We start from the raw sequence: 18,261 nt of genomic DNA, 5'->3' as shown, positions 1-18,261 counted from the left end.
CTCTCCCAAGCTGGGACTCCTGTCTCCCTCTCTGTATAGATAGCCTCTACCCATTCCAATAAAAGATTTAAGAGCTCCTTTAAGTGCTAATCAGGTTGTCATCCGTGCAGCCAAAATCAGAGGCTTGATAAATAAAGGCTTGTCTCTGTTGGCTAGCGGCTCACTGTGTTTAAATAGGTGACACCGAAGTGCATTCTGAGCACACCGGATCGATGCCAGAACCCCTGGGGTCCCCTGAAACGGTGAACAGAGACAAAGCTTAGCGTTCGATAATAATGCAGGAATAGGCCGCTTGCTCCCTATTTCAGAGGAGCTCTCCCTGGGCCTGTCCTCAACTCGCCAGACTTTTTTTTTTCTCATCATGACAGGCCTTTCCAACCCGGCAGTTTGCAGAATTGCATAAAAATAGAGACTCAAAACCCTTTATTTACTTACATTACATGAAAGGTTAAGCTGTTGCACTGCGGGAAGTGCATTAAAAAAACAGACATAACAAGCACTTCTATCTTCAATCCCCAACCAGCACACTCTCTGCTGTCCAATCATCCCATCACCTCCCACTACGACCAATTTACCGCAATGCCCAATCTCTCCTTTGCAGTCAGACTGTTCCCCGTCACTTAAAATGGCACATCACCAGCTATCGCAGTCGCCCTCTACGCCATATCACCAAAACTCCCGCCCTCGTCCAATATATCCAGCATCGAGCCTGGCTTGACAGACATGTGCTATCACTGACCCATGCTAGGACAGTCCTACAACCCGATGCTCCTCATTAACTCTCCTTAGGCCCCTACCTCCTCTCACCTTGCGTCCTTCCATTAAAGCTCTACACCCTATGATGGAAATATAAAAAGGTCCACCTCTCATTTGGTGGTTCTTTTCCCTCACTTTGATTTTCTGTCCATCAAGGGGGCGTGGATTAGCAGTCTCTTGTTTATCTGCTCGTCAGTTTTATCTATCTATCACTAAGCCATCCACTGTGCTGCAGCGGCCTCAGCACTGCATTAATCCCCTATCAGCCAGCCAGCCATCCATCACCCTGCTGTCTATCACGTCAGATCCATCATCCGCCCATCTGTCTCATACTGCCCATGCTCAGAGATGATCTCTGTCGGAAAGCCCCACCGGCGAGTTCCAGAGGGTGGAGGGGACAGAGTCGCAGGAGGAAAAATGAGGGGGAAATGCAAAAACAGAAGACAGAGGTGAGGGAGAGAAGATTATATGCTGCCCTTCCTCCCCTCCCCCTCTCTCAGTCTGCATCCAGCTGAAAACGTTCTCTTTATGTCACCACATGCTTATTAACTGGCGTGTTTGTTTCCTTGTAATTTGTTTGTTTTCCTCGCATGCTAATTCCAGCCAGTGGGAGAAGTGCAAGTAGAGGGGGAGATAGCTGCTGGGGACGGGGGTCATAAATCCCCATGTAGTGAGAAACACAAGCCCCATCCTTCTGCAGCACGTCAGAGCAAGGAAGGGATATTGTCTAAAGCCTCCAGCTTTAAAACAGCTCAATATCTCGGTTCATCAGAGGTCATTTGTATTTCCATCCATATCTGCTAGCATCAGAGGGTGAGTGAGGGGGGCACGCGAGCAGGAAAGAAGGTGAGTGTAGGGCAAACGTTAGTACACTCACAGAGGAAGGGGAGTCCACACAGAAACATGTACAGGGGCAAAAAAGTGTAAACAGGCACATATTGGGAGAACTAGTGAGCACATAGACATTTAGTCTGTAAATGGCAAATGGTAGGTAAGCAAACAGGTATTTATGTGGGCTGAAGTCACTTCATAATTTAGACTAGTTGACAATCTGTGAGGGCAGAATAAACAGTTACAGACAGAACAGAGCACAGAAAATATGTTAATGTAGATCATATTAAACCAAAAAACAAGAGTTTATGGTGAGAGGGCTTTATGATATGAAGTCTTGCAGATATTCAGTAGATTTGTGTGGAACTGTTTGTTTAAATAGACACTATAACCTGTTTACCACCTCAAGGCAATTGTACGATTATGATTTGCATACACTCGATTTGCTGGGTAGCCAGTGTTTACATGGTTTGTTTGATGCAAAGTAGTCGAGCAAAACATTTTTTTAACAACAACAAAAACCGGAGGGAATGTGTGTCTATGTTTTATTGTGATGATGAATTCACAGAGCCCTGTAACACAGGCTCTGTCACTTGCAGAGTTGGTTGTAACATAAAAGACGCTCCGCTGTAGCCCAACATTCCCCTTTGTCTGCCTTTGTTTTACACCGCTAGCCATGTCGGTGTTTGTACAAAAACACTGCTTTGCACGGAATAAAACTCCGAATACAGATGTATGCCAGAGTAGTGCAAAAGGTTGATTTTGGAGTCAAACAATTGAGTTATCTGCATTCAATTCTACTGAGATAATCATGTTAACACGTTAACATGACTGCTGCAATTATTTGAGTATTGCCTTAATGTGGTAATAATGAAGTTATTGGCATGCATGTCACCTTTGAAGTAGTTATAATTCATTTATAATCAAATAAATTATGTAAAAATGCTGCACAGTTCTGAAGGTTAATGTTTCCTTGTGTATCTTTAATTACATATATAGAATTTCAGGCATCCACAAGAGTATATTTCTTGCAATGCTACACCGCCAATACAAAACATAATCCGTTTAACTTAAATATATTTCTTACAAAATGGGTAGACCTCGGTATCTAAGTTTCTTATAAATCCAAGGATAATCACTTTAGTATCTTAAGTCGTTAACTATATGATGTACACTGTAATATAATGCACAGCAGAAATGCCGGTAGAACAGAGTATTGCATTTATTTGAACTTGCATGTTGATCATGGCCTGAGCTCCTAGGTTTACTGCTTTGGGGGGGTGCTGCCTGAGCGTGGGGTGGGGGGGGGTGGGGTGGCATTGGGATATATTAAATCTTCTGGAGCAGAGAGAGGAGCTTTGGATTATTGTTATTGATTAATGCATCAGTGTTTCTTAGGGTCAAAAACACTAAACTCACAACTTCAAATGAAAGCATTTAGTTTATTTAATAAAAGATCACATGTTCAATGTGAAAAGTGACAGTAGATATAGATTACAAAAAAAAAAAAAAAATTATAATTTTTTTTTTTTTTTTTAAACACCTTGAATTTCAGGGGGGGGCGCGGGGCTCCGTTGGCACATCGCCCCTCCAAGACAATGGTAGGGGAAACACTGCATGTTATATGATTAAATAAACACATAGCATAGGAGTCAACATTTCTGCAGTACAGTATATTATAACATGGCTGACTTTACCCTTCAGTAACAACATAACACTGCATTGTTGGATCTATCAGGTTGTATAACACTTGTTTTAAAATAGATACACTATAAAGATGCTTCTCTAGACTTAAAGGCTTCAGAAAGTCATCAGTTTCTTTTGTGACAATCTCCTAATTCCAGGCATTTATTTGTACCCCTTTGTACTTAAATACTATTGTAGTATTACAGGTAGGACAGCAAAAGGTCTTTATGAATATGTGCAGCCAGAATTAATACTGAGATGTTCTACTGTGTAAAATCTCAGCAGTAATTTGGAAAAGGGGGGAAAAGATCTGAGTGATGCTTCTGCTTTTATCCATAATGAGCCTAAACAAACATCTTCAAACAAATGTTCTTCTTCCACATACAGCTGAATCAGATAAGACAGCTGTCAGAAAGCATCCATATCTATCCTTAGCTTTAATTGGAGAACTACTCTCTCTCCTCTGGCCCTATTTGACAGATACTGCTCAATCATCACACCGGTGCTGGACGCTGCTGCAGACCTACATTATACAGCCTGCAATTATAGAGCACACTGCTGTTACACAACGATACCTCACACACTGCACACATCAAAGCGCAGTTATTGGACATACATATACCCATACTGTACGTTTATGTGCCGTGTGTTTATGTATGCGTGCATGTTCGCATGTGCATTAATGCTGAACGGGCATGTACTGAGCCTGCTTGTCATCTGTAATTTTATAACGTTCAGTGGCAGCATGATTTCGCATGTGCAGAAAAGAAAAGGTAGAAATTGAAATGTTGCTATTTCAATACAAGGCTAAAATCTGCAGTCCATACCATATGCAATTACTAGTTGCGAGAATACACAAAGAGATAGGGAGACAAACGCTCACACAGCCTCATAAACACGTACCTACATCATTTCGTACACACTGAATTAATCAGCTCTAAGACAAATAGCTAAATAAATACTGGGGGTAACCAGATCAATACTGTGCGCTCAATTCATCTGAGTTCACAGAGATGTCAAATTCTGCATAGTTCCATAGCACACTGATTAAACTGGCTCACATTAATTCAGTAAATCAATAAAACCAATCTTTCAAATAAATCAAGTCGCATGGACAGCTTGAGCCAATTGGAGGCCAAGAACACATTAAAATTCCCTTGCTACAACTGCATATATCTATGTCATGCAGGCAGCACTGATTTGCTATGTGGATTCCACAATTTGTGGAATGAAAATGATTAATCCATGAAACAATAACCAGGGTGCCAAGAAGGCACATGGTAATTCTATAATGATCAAAGACTCAATTAAATCCTTTTCCTTTCTGTGTGTGTGTGTGTGTGTGTGTGTGTGTGTGTGTGTGTGTGTGTGTGTGTGTGTGTGTGTGTGTGTGTGTGTGTGTGTGTGTGTGTGTGTGTGTGTGTGTGTGTGTGTGGTGTGTGTGTGTGTGTGTGTGTTGTCCTGGGGCTGTCAGATGACCAGAGGTTAAGCTGTGGTCTGGAAAGTGTATTGTGTGGTCAGATGACATATGATGTGTGGTTTATGTTCATACTCTAATAGCACTAAAAGATGAGAGCAAGTGGTGTGATAGTAATCGGTATTGGATTATAAGCGCATTCATATCCTGACAGACATCACCATCCGTGTAGCCTTTTTATGTTGCCTATCATTTAGATTATGTTTTGATAAAACATTATCCCTTTTTTGCCGTGCTTCAAATTGTGATGGCAAAAATGCTGCATTGCACAGGTTTTATTTAGAACCAAACAAAAAACAAACTTCAAAAAGGCCAGTGAAGATTTGCTGAGCATGCATGGTCATTTTTAGCAGCATCTTACTTCTCAGTGATACTGTTAAATGTACACCTGGATGCTAGTTGTTGAAAAAAACACAGCTTCATCCCCTCAATGGATTGGAATATTACATTCTCAATCCTGTTTTTACGGAGAAAATCTGACACCGTATTCCCTCTGCTGCCTCTGTCCCCAGAGCTTGCTAGCACTGCCCGTCTCTACAGCAGGGTCGGAGTCAGGCTGTGGTCTGGCTTGAATCACATGCTCTATTTATCTCATATTTAGTAGTCTGATCTCCAAGGGAGGTCCAAGATGTCCTGACAATTTGACGACAGAGAAATCATTCTTCCATCTTGTTTTTCACTAGTATATGCAGGTAATACAGGTCATAGAGAATGTGCCTGATAGTAATATTCTAGAGCATACTGACTAAAATATTTATGTAACCTGGTTTTTTGTAGTAAAACATTTAGGGATAACACAACAATGATGGGTGCCCTGCCATTGATTCTACAACGTAAAGTGGATAAGAGTCATATATAGTGGTGCGTTTTTTGTTTTTAGTCTTAGTAGTATCGGACAATCATGTTTGAGCTGGCTTTGGTTCAATGCAGGTAAATAGTCCGTGTGGAGAGCAACAGAGGCAGAACCTATTGGCTGGAATGCAATCTCGAAACCCTTCGGCTATCTTCTAAAGATAAGGTTTTTATTAGGGATGTCCCGATCACCTTTTTTTGCTCCCGATCCGATTCCGATCATTTGATTTTGACAATCTGCCGATACCGATTTTTCCCGATCCGATCTTTATGCAATGCATTAAGAGAAAAAAAAGGTAACAGATAACGGCTGGTCATCCAACGCGATGAATTCAGCTATCTTGGCTGTTATTTTTTTGGCCTTTTCACTGTTCTGGGGCAGTTTCTCTTTCCTTTTAAAAGTCTCTGAAAGTGTTGGTTGTTTCAGTGCCGTTACCTGAGTGGCCGCTGTGTACTCGTCGTGTTGTTGTTGGTGTTTGTATTAGATTGGTCGTGTTGAACGTAGCTCTGTTCTTTCCACCACGCGGAACCTCCGCCTTGCAAACATTGCATCTGGCTGTTACACTGCCTTCGCTTTCAATTTTATAATACTTCCAAACTCCTGACATTTTCTCTGTCCCGACTCCCGAGTCACCAGCTGAACGTAGCCTCTTGTTAGCTTACTGCTACTATTAGACACTGCGCCCACTCTGTTGCCAGATTTGAGAGAAATAAGCAACCAGGTCTATGAAAACAAGCCCAAAAGAAGCAACACATACATGATGTTGTGTAATTTTAAACCAAAACTAAGGCCTCAGGATGACTTTAAGATGTGAACATGGTCATTTTTGTTTTGTAACATTAAATAAAATTATTAAAAAAAAATTATTAAAAATAAAAAAATAAATAAAAAATTCCGATCCCCGATTTTTTTCTCCCGATTCCGATCTTTTGAAAATCACGTGATCGGCTCCGATCCCCGATCACGTGATCGGATCGGGACATCTCTAGTTTTTATTATCTTAAAATCTGCTTGTAAACTGTCTGTTGTATAAATAATACAGTTCTAGCCACTGCCTCTCAACTCAAAGAGTTGCTAATCCGATTGATAACGATGAGCAGCGCACCAAAAAAGAAGTCTTTGTCCAGAATTCTGATGGCAATATTTGCAGCTGCATGTGAAAATATCTCGACATACCCACTGCACGCTACCTGCTCTGAATGACAGAGAAAACAAGGTAATAGCTAGCTAATGCACATAATGGATCATTTAAACAGGAAATCAAGAACAGAGCTAAAAGAGGTTTGCATATTAGGCTTATGAGTCACGAAGCCAGAAACATGTCTCCAGATAAATGCTATCGTGTTTATAAATGGGTAAATATGCCGGTTCACCATAACAACTTTACAAGTTGATAATATGTCAATGCTGTACATTAAGGTTGTTCAACTGCCCCCTGTTGGCTGAAAATTTAAGTTTGAAAAGAAATGTGTGTAATTGCTCTTTAACACCAGTTTGTTTATAAGCCACTAACCTGATTTCCTTAAATGTTTGGGGATTTTAACAATTGTTTGTATGGTCACGAACCTAAAAAAATAAACATATTTTTATACTCAGCACTTTTGCAGCACACCGATTAATTTGGCACATTTACAGCGTGATCACAAAGACTAAAATCAGTGTTGTAGTGGATTGATTAAAAATAGCAGCAAAAAAGGTTAATGCACTGTTTCTCTCTTTTTCTGCACAGTGTCAGAGAGGTGAACCTATGATACCACAAGTGTGGGTTGTATTTTCCTGTGGTTTGTGTCCATATGTGCAGAGGAGCAGAGGGCATGAGGATTGGAGAGGAGTGGCACAGGGCAGTCTCAGGTGAGACATGCAAAGTCCCAACATAATTATAATCCTTAATTAATCCACTCTGGATACGCTCCTCTCCCTCTCTCTCCCTCTCTCCCTCTCTCTCTCGCCGCTGAAGTTCCTTGCTCTAGGTGTTTATGGACTTTTTCCATCACGGTGCACCTCCCCCCTTTCTGTCTCATCTGGCATCTGCTTACTGCATGCATTATGCTCTAGGTGTTTTTGCAGCTGTTTATGAATATACGTGCCCTTTGACACCTCTGTGTAGGAGCTTCATCTCCCTTACCTCCCTTACCTCCCCTCCCGTCTCTTTTTTTTTGCTACCTGCCACCATCCAACACCCATATTGGCAGACGGGCAAACAAACAGTTTTCTTTGGTGCCAGTGTTGTTTCTTGGTGTTGCCTCTTTCACAGCACGGAAACACATGCGCACAAACACTGAGACGCACAAACACAAACATGCTCACTACAGTGAAACACCAGATACTCCAAGGGGAGTACAGCTGACACAAATACGAACCCACCAGAGCTGTCCTCTGTGGAAGACTCAGGTGAGTCTCAGGTGATCATCACTGCTTGTAGGGGCCAGACAGCCAGACACACACCTACACACAAACACACAGAGACGGAGTCGCTGTTTATGTACACGTCTTTCCTGATTCTGCTGCATGACTGAATGTGTTGATAGCCTAGACGATGTTGAGTAACTCCGATATTAGTCATTGAGTGTGAGGGATCAGTGACAAAAAGCGAGAAATGGATCGTGTAAACTGAGGTGTAATGAAGGAACATGGGAGTCCAGGAGCAGCAGATGAAAGGCCTGTACATGGCACTAAGCTGAAGGTAATGAGGACAAAGGTGTCAGTATTGACGCTGGAAGAGTGAGAGTGCCAGGTGTGAGGAGGGGCGACGACTACTCCTGCCATTACTACTCAGACTCCCACTCTGCCCGCTTTGGCCGAGCCAATTAGAGGGGTTCATCCGCCACTCTGGTCTGCACCCTGCGTCAAGCTATCAGAAAAACATAAGGATTGATTGGACAAGCTATTAGGTCAATTGATCCCTGTTTCCTTTCATCTGTGTGCTTCTCCTTTTTCAGATGGACAGATTGGATCTGGAAAGCTACTCCAATTACCTGAGGACAAGGATTTAACGAAGATGGCCTGATGGACCTTCTCAGCAGTGTTCTCTTTGTGTGTGAGGCTTCCTTTCTAACTCACTCCCTTCCAATCCTCAGTAACCTTGTGTGTAAATGTAGCAAAACATTTGTGTCAAGAGATGCCATAATCCTGCAGAAATAGAGTTGTTCTTCTTTACTAGAACTTATGAACATGTTTTTGTGTTTCCTGTATCTCTAATGGCATATACCATCAGTATTCATACTGCTACAGGTGCAGAAAGATCAAGTCCCTCCCATCTCTGATTCCCCAAAATGCCAGACAACAAGCAGGGCAAAATGATATTGATTTGTGATCACTATTACCAAGCGCCTTCAAAATAGTATCGTGACACAAGGCCTTGAACACTCATTAAAAATATGTTAAGAAATGAAATCGGAAACACGTAGTGAGCTGATAACTTGTATTTAAAGTTGCTTTTAACAACATGAATATACAAATCTGGCAGGATCAAAAGGGCAAAGCCGACCTTAATTAACAGATAAAAAAACTGCAGTGACAAACTTTTTAAACACCAATTCAGAGTCCCCTTCCCCCTGACAAATCTGTGTAAAACCGAATGAATTGCTGGTGAGGCTGATTGGTCACATTGATTGAGCATCACTGAGTCTTTTCACTGCTGAGCACCAAGTCGTCTTTCAGTCGATAGACACAACCCAAATACACCAGGCACTCAATCCAATGTGTTGCTACATGGGCCCATCCAGCTAATTTAACACCCACTCCATTTATGAAAAAGAGTCCTCATCGATTTTTTCTGTTCATGTGCTCTAGTTGCTTGTGCTCATTTTCGCCATGCAGGCGCCTACACGTGCTCAAGGCTGGCAGCAACTGAATTGAATTAGAGTGTGGTAGGGTTCCTATAAGATTGGCTTCTCAAAGCTCTCACCTTCAGTCTTTCTTCAGATTTAGCAGAGATCACAGTGACATGTAGTTACAGAATGCTGCAAAATGGACGAACACTGCCCAACATTATAAAAACTCGGCGCCACAGCAAAGACAATTTCTGCTTCGTACCAATCGCTCTCCCCTACTGCTATACACTCTGTACTCTTCACCCTTTTTCTATTTTCTTTCTCTCTGTTGTCATCAATTATCTGTCTCTTTCCAATGTATTAATGGCTGTTCATGCTCCCAAAATGTAATCTAGCATTTAAGTGGAAAACACATTACAAAAAGTCTTAGAAAATATAATAGGGAATTTTTGATTGCAATAACTAGTGCAACAACAGAAAGCCATTTCCACTGTGTTTTGTCGGCAGTGGTAAAACACTGATCAACAATAACTGTCATTATAATCATAATGGCTTTCCTGTAAGGACAAGCCTTGTCATCTTGTGACAACCACATACAGTAGCTGCAGCTGCCAGGTAAACAGTGCTGCATACGAAGGGAAGCAGAGAGGGAAAGCTACTAGAAAATATTAGAAACACACGCCACATCTATCCCTGGATCCCTCCACTCTGTACACAGATCACCCATTCTGCACACAGATCCCTCCACTCTGCACACGGATCCCTCCACTCTGCACACGGATCACCCACTCAAATGAAACGATATTAGAACATTTTAATCTAGAACCCATTCTGATAAAAGTATCAACCAAAGTGTATCCATTTTGTTTCAAATGTCAGCAAATATGAAATGATGGCGGGACAAATGCAGTACCAAAGTTATTGTGGTAAAGGTCGCAGCCAGTCGTCCAGTTATCAACATGATTTTGAGTGAAATGTCAAAATGACATTTTGAAAAGAAAAATACGTTCCAGATACAATTCAATGTTGCAGATGGTTGTTTTGAATGGATTATTATTGCAAATATGGATTATGAACGTGATTATTCAAAATAAATTGTACCACGAGAAGCCGGGAATCGGCAAAGAAGCTTGGAAGGCTTGTACTTTAGTCCTAATCAGATATCATATCTGGGAGCTTTTTATCATCAAAAGGCAATGATGAGATTAAGTTTATCATCAGAATATACTGCCGTGCCAGCATCGAGGTAGCCTGTTCTGTATTGTCACTTAAGATTCTCCCATGATCCCCTCCTGGAGGTTGAACAGGCAAACAGTGGCAGCATGTGTGTACAGCAGGTAATAGTGTACGACTGTGTTAAGAATGTGTGTTACTACATCAGCAACCATCTTGATATGATAAATATATATGGGTGTGTGACAACTTTACCTTTGCATCACATTTTTTTTTAATGTTTTATCTACTTGACTCTCAAACAGACACAGGATAACTGCCAAAACGGTGTTTACGCGTTCAAGTTTACTCACAGGACGAACAAAAGGGAAACACAATGAGAGAAAAAGTCTAATGGAAACGTATTATGTGCTGTTAAGTTTAGCTAAATGTAAGCAGGTTTATATTCATTCATCATCCCTTTTTTTATTGTGTACTAAAATTCAACAGCAGCATGTTTTCCCCTAAATGTACGTTTTGCCTGGTTGGGCAACAGAATTTTAGAAATACGTACAATTGAGTTGACTGAAATTAGTAGATCATTGGACAATCTCTTCATTTTGTAGGGTTAGGGTTAGACAGTGGTTTTGCATATACTCTTATTTTTGTAACATATCGAAACAGATAAGGTAACAATAAAGGACACCATTTTGATTGTCTCTGGAGCTGGGGCAGAAAATATTAAATTGAAGACTATTTTATTCTCAAAAATTTAAAATAAACTTAAATTGTGGGTTTGGTGAATTCTCAGAGCGGTCTAGATAATCAGTTATTTTCTCCCTTTTGAATTATGTTATTTTTCAAGCCTGAAGCCAATTGCATCTGTACAATAATGTGCTATTGCTGAAAAACACGCTCATTTCCATTTCAGACCATGCATGAAAATACAAAGATGTCCGTGTCCTTCACAGGTTAAGGACACATTTCCATGCGGTGTCAAAATCAACAATCCTTTATTGACATGTAGTATTCAATATGTGTCCCTTGCTGTTATTAATAACCATGCAGGGGAAAACTGAGACATTGTCAAATGTTATCGTAACACCTTAAGCCCTCAGCATTTTTTTTTAATCCGGTTATTTTATTCTCACATTATTCTTTGAACCAGCATATGTGCAATACATGTAACTGTCTTGAGGGAGTGAAACAACATAGGTCATTTTTTGAAATTCATAGCAGAGCAGTATGTTTCTGCTTATTTGCTATTAACATATTCATTAAGTCAGCCTTGTCAAAGAGCTATAGGGTGACATACATATTGCATGAAGAAGAGAAAAAGTGCAGAGAAAACATAAGAGTACTCACTCTACTATTGTGTGTGTACGCATGTGCTGGTGTGTGTTGCATACAAATGTATATGAAAGCATGAGTCTGTGCATTTGTACAAAAACTCATATATTTTTTAACTAAATGCAGTTGACAAATACAAATAATTCAGGTTTCTATTGACAGTATTTCCTTCACAACTAGTGCATTCAACTAAATAATATGCTCGTCAAATCCTGACCACAGTATCGCAGAGCCTCCCAAAACTATAAAGTAAAAAGAGACTAATTATGATTAGTGACTTATTAAAAGTCTGACTATCATTAATGCCATGCTAATGTATGACTATTATTGACCCATTGAAAGCTGAGAATAATTTTTCTGATGGTGATGTGACACACAGACAAGGGGGAAATAAATCCTTCTGTCTTCCCGGGGAGAGTGTTTGGCAGTAAACCAATTCCAAGTCCGGCTTCTTGAATGCCCAGATAACGCAATCAGACAGTTGCAATATTGCTGTTTTACCACCTGAAGAATTTGAATTTCATTCAGCCCCTTCAGAATAGTAGACATGCCAATTTTTCCCTAAGAATTGGCAGGACAAACACAATGCGCCCCGGTGAAATGAGGAAAAGGCTTACCAGCAGAAAATAACTGTTTTTTTAGGGTCTTTCTTGTCTGCCTCCTAAGGTTTAATTTGATCATAATAACATACAAAGAAAAAATGAGGGGGAAAAATCCATCATACAATGTGATGCCTTTTATTAGATGTTTTATTATTAAATTGGGAATTATTTCAGAATAGTATTAATATAAGGGGGCCTCAGTTTTGATCATATGACCCCTAAATATGACTCACATTTGATTAAATTTGGTTATTGATACGAGAGGATTTTTCTTGCTGTGCCTTTTTGCTGTTGCGAGGTGATACATTTATTATTTAAGACATCATGGTGGCCAATTCTACACATTCTTTAATTGGGATTTCAAATTATTAAAAGTTGAGGGGAATTAAACCATGTCTCATTTTGTTGGGGACACACTCAAACTATCCTGAATTCCTCCTGGGGCTCCACAGACACTTTTAGAGAACATGGCCTACAGGTAATAATTTTGTAAGTTACAGGAATAATGCTGCAAATAGGGAAATAGGGAACTACACAGCATAGTTCACTTTAAGGCTGTTCATTTCGTTCTGATGCTTTTATTTATCGAATAATCAATTAAGTACCTATTTCTTTCTCTATATCTCTACTCTAAGGAACTTGTGCTCGGATAGAAAAAAAGGATAACCATGGAGAGGGTTGTTGTAAAAATGTGTAGTCCACATCCCAGCACATCTCTTTTTTTGTATTCCTTTTTTTCTGGTGAACAATTAAATGAATCACTTATTATTGGCTATTTAACAACCTCAACATACGGCTGTTTTTTTTCAGTGTCACCTTCTCACATCATTTACTAAACCGAACATTTCTTCCACTGCTCTGCTTTTATGGGACAAAAAAAACGAACGATTTACTGTTCACGCGACAGTGAAATGCACAGGCCCATAAACTAGAGCCCTACTCTTAAATCCAACTAATTTAGGGTATCAAGCACGCATGTTTAATATGAGGCGACTGCTGTTGACGCACCGTAAACACGAACTCCGTATCTGTCAAAGCATAAAATATTAATAAATACATCGGCTTACATGCCTGAACACCTCATGCAGCTTGATGCTGGAAGCCTGCGTGGTGCACATTACATGGTATTATTGTCGCTCTGGTATTAAGAACATATAAAACGGTGCTTCGTTCCTACCTTGATTCCTCCAATCTCCTTTTCTTGATGCCTCAGTGTGTCTCATTCATTCTCGCTTCCCTCCTCACTCCTTCCCCTTCTCTTCCCCTCTGGTTATCACTCGTTTTCTCCTCTCAGGTCCCGTCTTCGTGCGGATGCATAAGAATTAAAAATTAATAGCCTGCTATCTTAAAGACAAACCGACGAAAAACGAGAGAGGGGAAAAATCCTCCCGACTTCAAATATGATAAAGGCAGTAGGGGGAAATCCTCATGGACAGAGCAGATTCTCGCGAAAATGCGCCTGTGTGGGCATTAAAATAAATAAAAGCGACGACACCATTGTCCTGCTTAACAACAGTAATAACATGGGAGTTTCTACGGTGTTACGTGGTCAAGGAAATGTCAAACTGCGGTGGAATAATAACACAAATGAAGTTGTTATCGTGTTGTCCGTCCTTCGGTAAGCATGTGAGCAAATGTGCCACCGTCGCAAAACGTCTGCGTAATATAAATCAGACTCTTGGAGGTCTGCTATGAATCTGCTCGCAGGACGCTTCCTTTTTCAAACTGTCGTCTATTCTTCACCTTTATGTGCTGCTGTAGTCTCAAAAAAGCTAAACGGTTGGAAATCACCCGTTCAAAGTCGGATAGTCTACACAGGCCATCAGCGGTTATGTTGTGCGTCCTGACGCACCGAGCGGATCACTAGTCTATAGTTTCCCTCTTCGTCGGCAAGCAGCGCACACTCTCATCAGGACCATTTACACCGTATTTTTCAAACGCTGCAGTTCTGCATCAGGCCTATTGCAACCTAGCGCATTCATCATTGCCTTTCACAGACAGTTTGGTGGCCGAGAGACAGTTTCAAGACAGTTTTTATAACCAACCCAGACGTAAAGCGGGAAAATGTGCCACTTCAGCCCGCCCACTACATTGCTTCCTCTCTATAACACTAAGTTCTTTCTCCTTTTTTAGGTTTCCAAACGCATGTGATTTCCCAAGTTGGGTGAGGGTCATTTGTGGTTTCCCTGCACCTAATTCATTGGGGTAATTCTACAGAAATACATAAAGTAAATATATAAAGTGCCTATCAAATTAAATGTTCTATGGTTTCTTATATGTTTTTGCAATCAAATAGCCTTCACTTATATTACATTTGCATCCACTGCATTGCTTTAAGATGTTTTTCAATGGGAGAAAAAGTAGACACAATTTCATAAGACAGAGACCTCAGTTTTGTACATTGTATTTCAGAGAATATTTTAGGTGAGTGATGAATATTTGCTAGAAAAGACTGTACCCTTTTCATATGGATCCATCTACGCTCAGTTATTTGATAAACAAAGCTGTCATAACATTTTTGCGTTAATCTTACATGCACCTGTACAACAACAAAAAATTCATCTCTATTATGAGACTTGTGAATTATCCACTTAAGTGCACCATGTTGAATTTAAAAGCATCTCAATGGGCTTTCCAGATTTGTTTTCCTTCGTTTTACAGCACTACAGACACCGTGTCAAAAGAATGATTCTGAGAGGGAATACAATCCTTTTAAGATTGTGTGTTGCCCCTGTGCACAGTTGGGGTTTTCTAAAGATTATACTTTTCCGGTACTTCCACTGACAGACAAGATGCTGAAGAACCAAGATGACCGGGCTGAAGGAATGTCATAACAGTTCAGGAGCTCGTCAGGATGCTCACAGGTGAGAATGCAAATGTAAATAATCTGACTAACACAAAGTTAAGAACAATATAAAAACCTGTTACTGGAACTGTCAAAATGACTACAGCACATACAAAATACTCTATGGGGAAGAAGTGAGTGAGAGGGGATGACACTCAGCAACAGTTTTGAGCCATGTTAAAACTCTTGAAAGTACATGTTGTTCCTAGGCCTGCTGAACTACCACACTAAGCAGTCAGGTTTCTCATAGTTTTTCTCCTGGAGGTATAAATAGAAAACTGGCCAGACGCCATAGTCTTATTCTACTGTGTGTTAAGAAACAGTGGCAGTGCAGGAGGTCGGTACTATTATACTGCACAAAGTAATTGACAAATCAATAAATCACTTACGTACAGTGTTTGTTTGTAATTAGCGACCTTGCCTTATTTCTCTTGCCATTTAAGTGATACATCAAAGGCTATATGTGTGATACATAGTAGGTACATCAGCCATGTACAACCACATAATAATATAAAATATACCCATTCTACAAACTGCATATCCTTTATGTCCACTGCATAATTTATTCCATATATTGTATCACATTTTATTATACCGCTTAGTTGAATACTAGATTCTGATTGGTCAATTGGGACAATCCAGAGGTTGAACATTTTTGTTTTTAGACCGCTGCTAAAAAAAGAAGAGACCGTTGCTAAGGATGATCAAGGGACTATGAGCATATCAATCCGCAGAAAGAATTCCAGGAAAATTAACATCAGCTGTGGACAACAAACATAAGACTACTTTTTGAATATGATTTGGTATAAATGTAGAGAGCACAAAACGTCATGTTGGTTTATTCTCATGATAAAATGTCCCCAGGAACGAGGTTAAAAGACAGAGCACAGGAAGTTAGAGAAATCAGCAGAAGAAGATAAACAGGAAGTAAACACTAACGGGAACACGGTGGGCTCTGGCGATGTTTAAAGTAATGATTAATGGATAAGAAAATGTGAAGAGGACCTTTACAGAGAAACTTGATCAGTGAATCACTTTAAGTTGCATTGCTGTCGCCGCAGTTCCAAATGTTGGTACGCCGTGGAACAGACTATTATAGCGGAAGTAATCGATCATTTTTAAATCAATAAAATAATTTGTAATCAATATTGTGAGTCATTGTTTAATTTAGAAGGTAGCCGTTTAATGAACGCCTCGCTGCACTTTATCCCTTACTTATCCTACCTAAAAGATAAACATCGCAGCACAGAGGAATGTGTTGCAACAGGAGGAAGAAATATAGAGTTATGATCATATTTAAAAGTTTTCTTCCTTAAGCCTTCATCACTATACATTTTCACTAGCTCCTTTAGTAGCCTGACTTAAATACTATATGAAAACATAGTGTAACAGTTGCTGTAAATGTTAAAAGCTGCAGGTATATATATGCTGCTACATAAAGAAATCTCATTCCTTGCCAGGAGTACTAGATATTGTGGATTTATAGCAGTGTTTGGTCTATGTGCGTCGGCTACACTACCAGATGAGATCCTCTAACCTACATATTCTTTGCAATGATTGCACCAGTCCGTAGTGCATGTTGCAACTTTTCTCTCCACGCTGTAAATGCCTTTGTCAGTTTCCATTATGATAGCTAATATTGGGCTCTACACGCCCTTACATGTTAGCCTTCTGTCACACAGTCCCCACTCTGTTATGCTGTTCTCCAATTCAGTCAATTGACCTTCATGGATCGCCTGACTCATTGTGGCAATAAACAGCATAATGTAGTTTGTGCTCTCTTGCAGTCATACACTCTATCAGGATTTCATTTTCAAGATCAGATGTTATTAATGCAAAGTCACAGTGCTTTGGGCAAGACTGTATGCAAACATCATCAACGCTGCTGTCCAGAAAGGACCACTGAGAACCAAATGTGGACAGATTTACAGCATCAGGGCATTCTTTGCACAGTCTAAGCAGTTGTTCACCCCGGTCTCTTAGCAACAACAATAGTGAATGCACATAATTAAGTGCTGATTGACCAGCTCAACAGAAACAGTGGTCCCTTGTTACAAATGCTGCACGCTGCACTGCTTGATCATTCAACTCCAAAATAATATAATCATAGAAAGTCAAATGGTCAAAGAAAAATCTAAATATAGCTTTGAATGTGGTTTATCAAACCTGGATAAAATGACATTAATGACATTTCAAACCTTTATTTAACCAGATTGGTCTCATTGAGATCATAGATCTCTTTTTCAAGGGAGACCTGCAGCAAATAGGTTCCACATGAAACATAAAACAATAAAGGACATCATACATTATATTTACAGGTTACATTTACATAGTTATCGACATTTACAAGTGCCCATAGTATCAACGAGCATTTCATTTAGCCTAGCTTTAAAAACATGCAGAGGAATGAGATTGCTCAGTTTCAATTCTTGCTGAAGATTGTTCCAAGCAAGTGGAGCTGCGCACATAAAAGCTGTCTTACCTAAGACAGTCCTTGCTCTTGGCACATGTAACAATACTACATCATGCGATCTCAGACAATAGCTGCTTGCAATTCTCTGTGTTATCAGAGAGCAGATATAATACGGGAGTTTACCCAACAAAGCTTTATAAATGAACGTGTACCAATGACTGAGCCTCCGTACAGTAAGTGATGGCAAACCTGCCTTGGCATACAGGGTACAGTGATGTGTAAGTGCTTTACAATTTGTGACAAGTCTCAGTGCGCTGTGATAGGCGGCATCTAACTTGTTCAAGTAATATTTTCGAGTAATGCAGGCTAAATATTTGCATATATGGTAGTTTTAACAATGAATATCTTTTTGGGAAACCTCTACACATGTATACAAATACACTATAGGTCAACTGTTACTTGGCCTAGGGAAAACAAAATGTACATGAAGGCATTTCCAAATATATGGATTGTCACTGTGCAA

The 18,261-nt window shown here is 40.1% G+C and overlaps 1 protein-coding gene across 1 annotated transcript in view; it reads right to left on the bottom strand.

Annotated features, from left to right (window-relative positions):
• Nucleotides 1-14,079, bottom strand: part of adgrl1a (adhesion G protein-coupled receptor L1a) — a 96,885-nt gene extending 82,806 nt beyond the window's left edge. Inside the window, exon 1 of the mRNA XM_034143916.1 lies at nt 13,658-14,079. The gene's annotated coding sequence lies outside the window, so the exon portion shown is untranslated. The remainder of the gene's footprint in view (nt 1-13,657) is intronic.
• Nucleotides 14,080-18,261: the final 4,182 nt, after the last annotated feature.

This window comes from Trematomus bernacchii, unplaced genomic scaffold (assembly GCF_902827165.1).
Source record: "Trematomus bernacchii unplaced genomic scaffold, fTreBer1.1, whole genome shotgun sequence".
NCBI classification, from domain to species: domain Eukaryota; kingdom Metazoa; phylum Chordata; class Actinopteri; order Perciformes; family Nototheniidae; genus Trematomus; species Trematomus bernacchii.
This window is presented reverse-complemented; position numbering and strand designations above follow the sequence as displayed.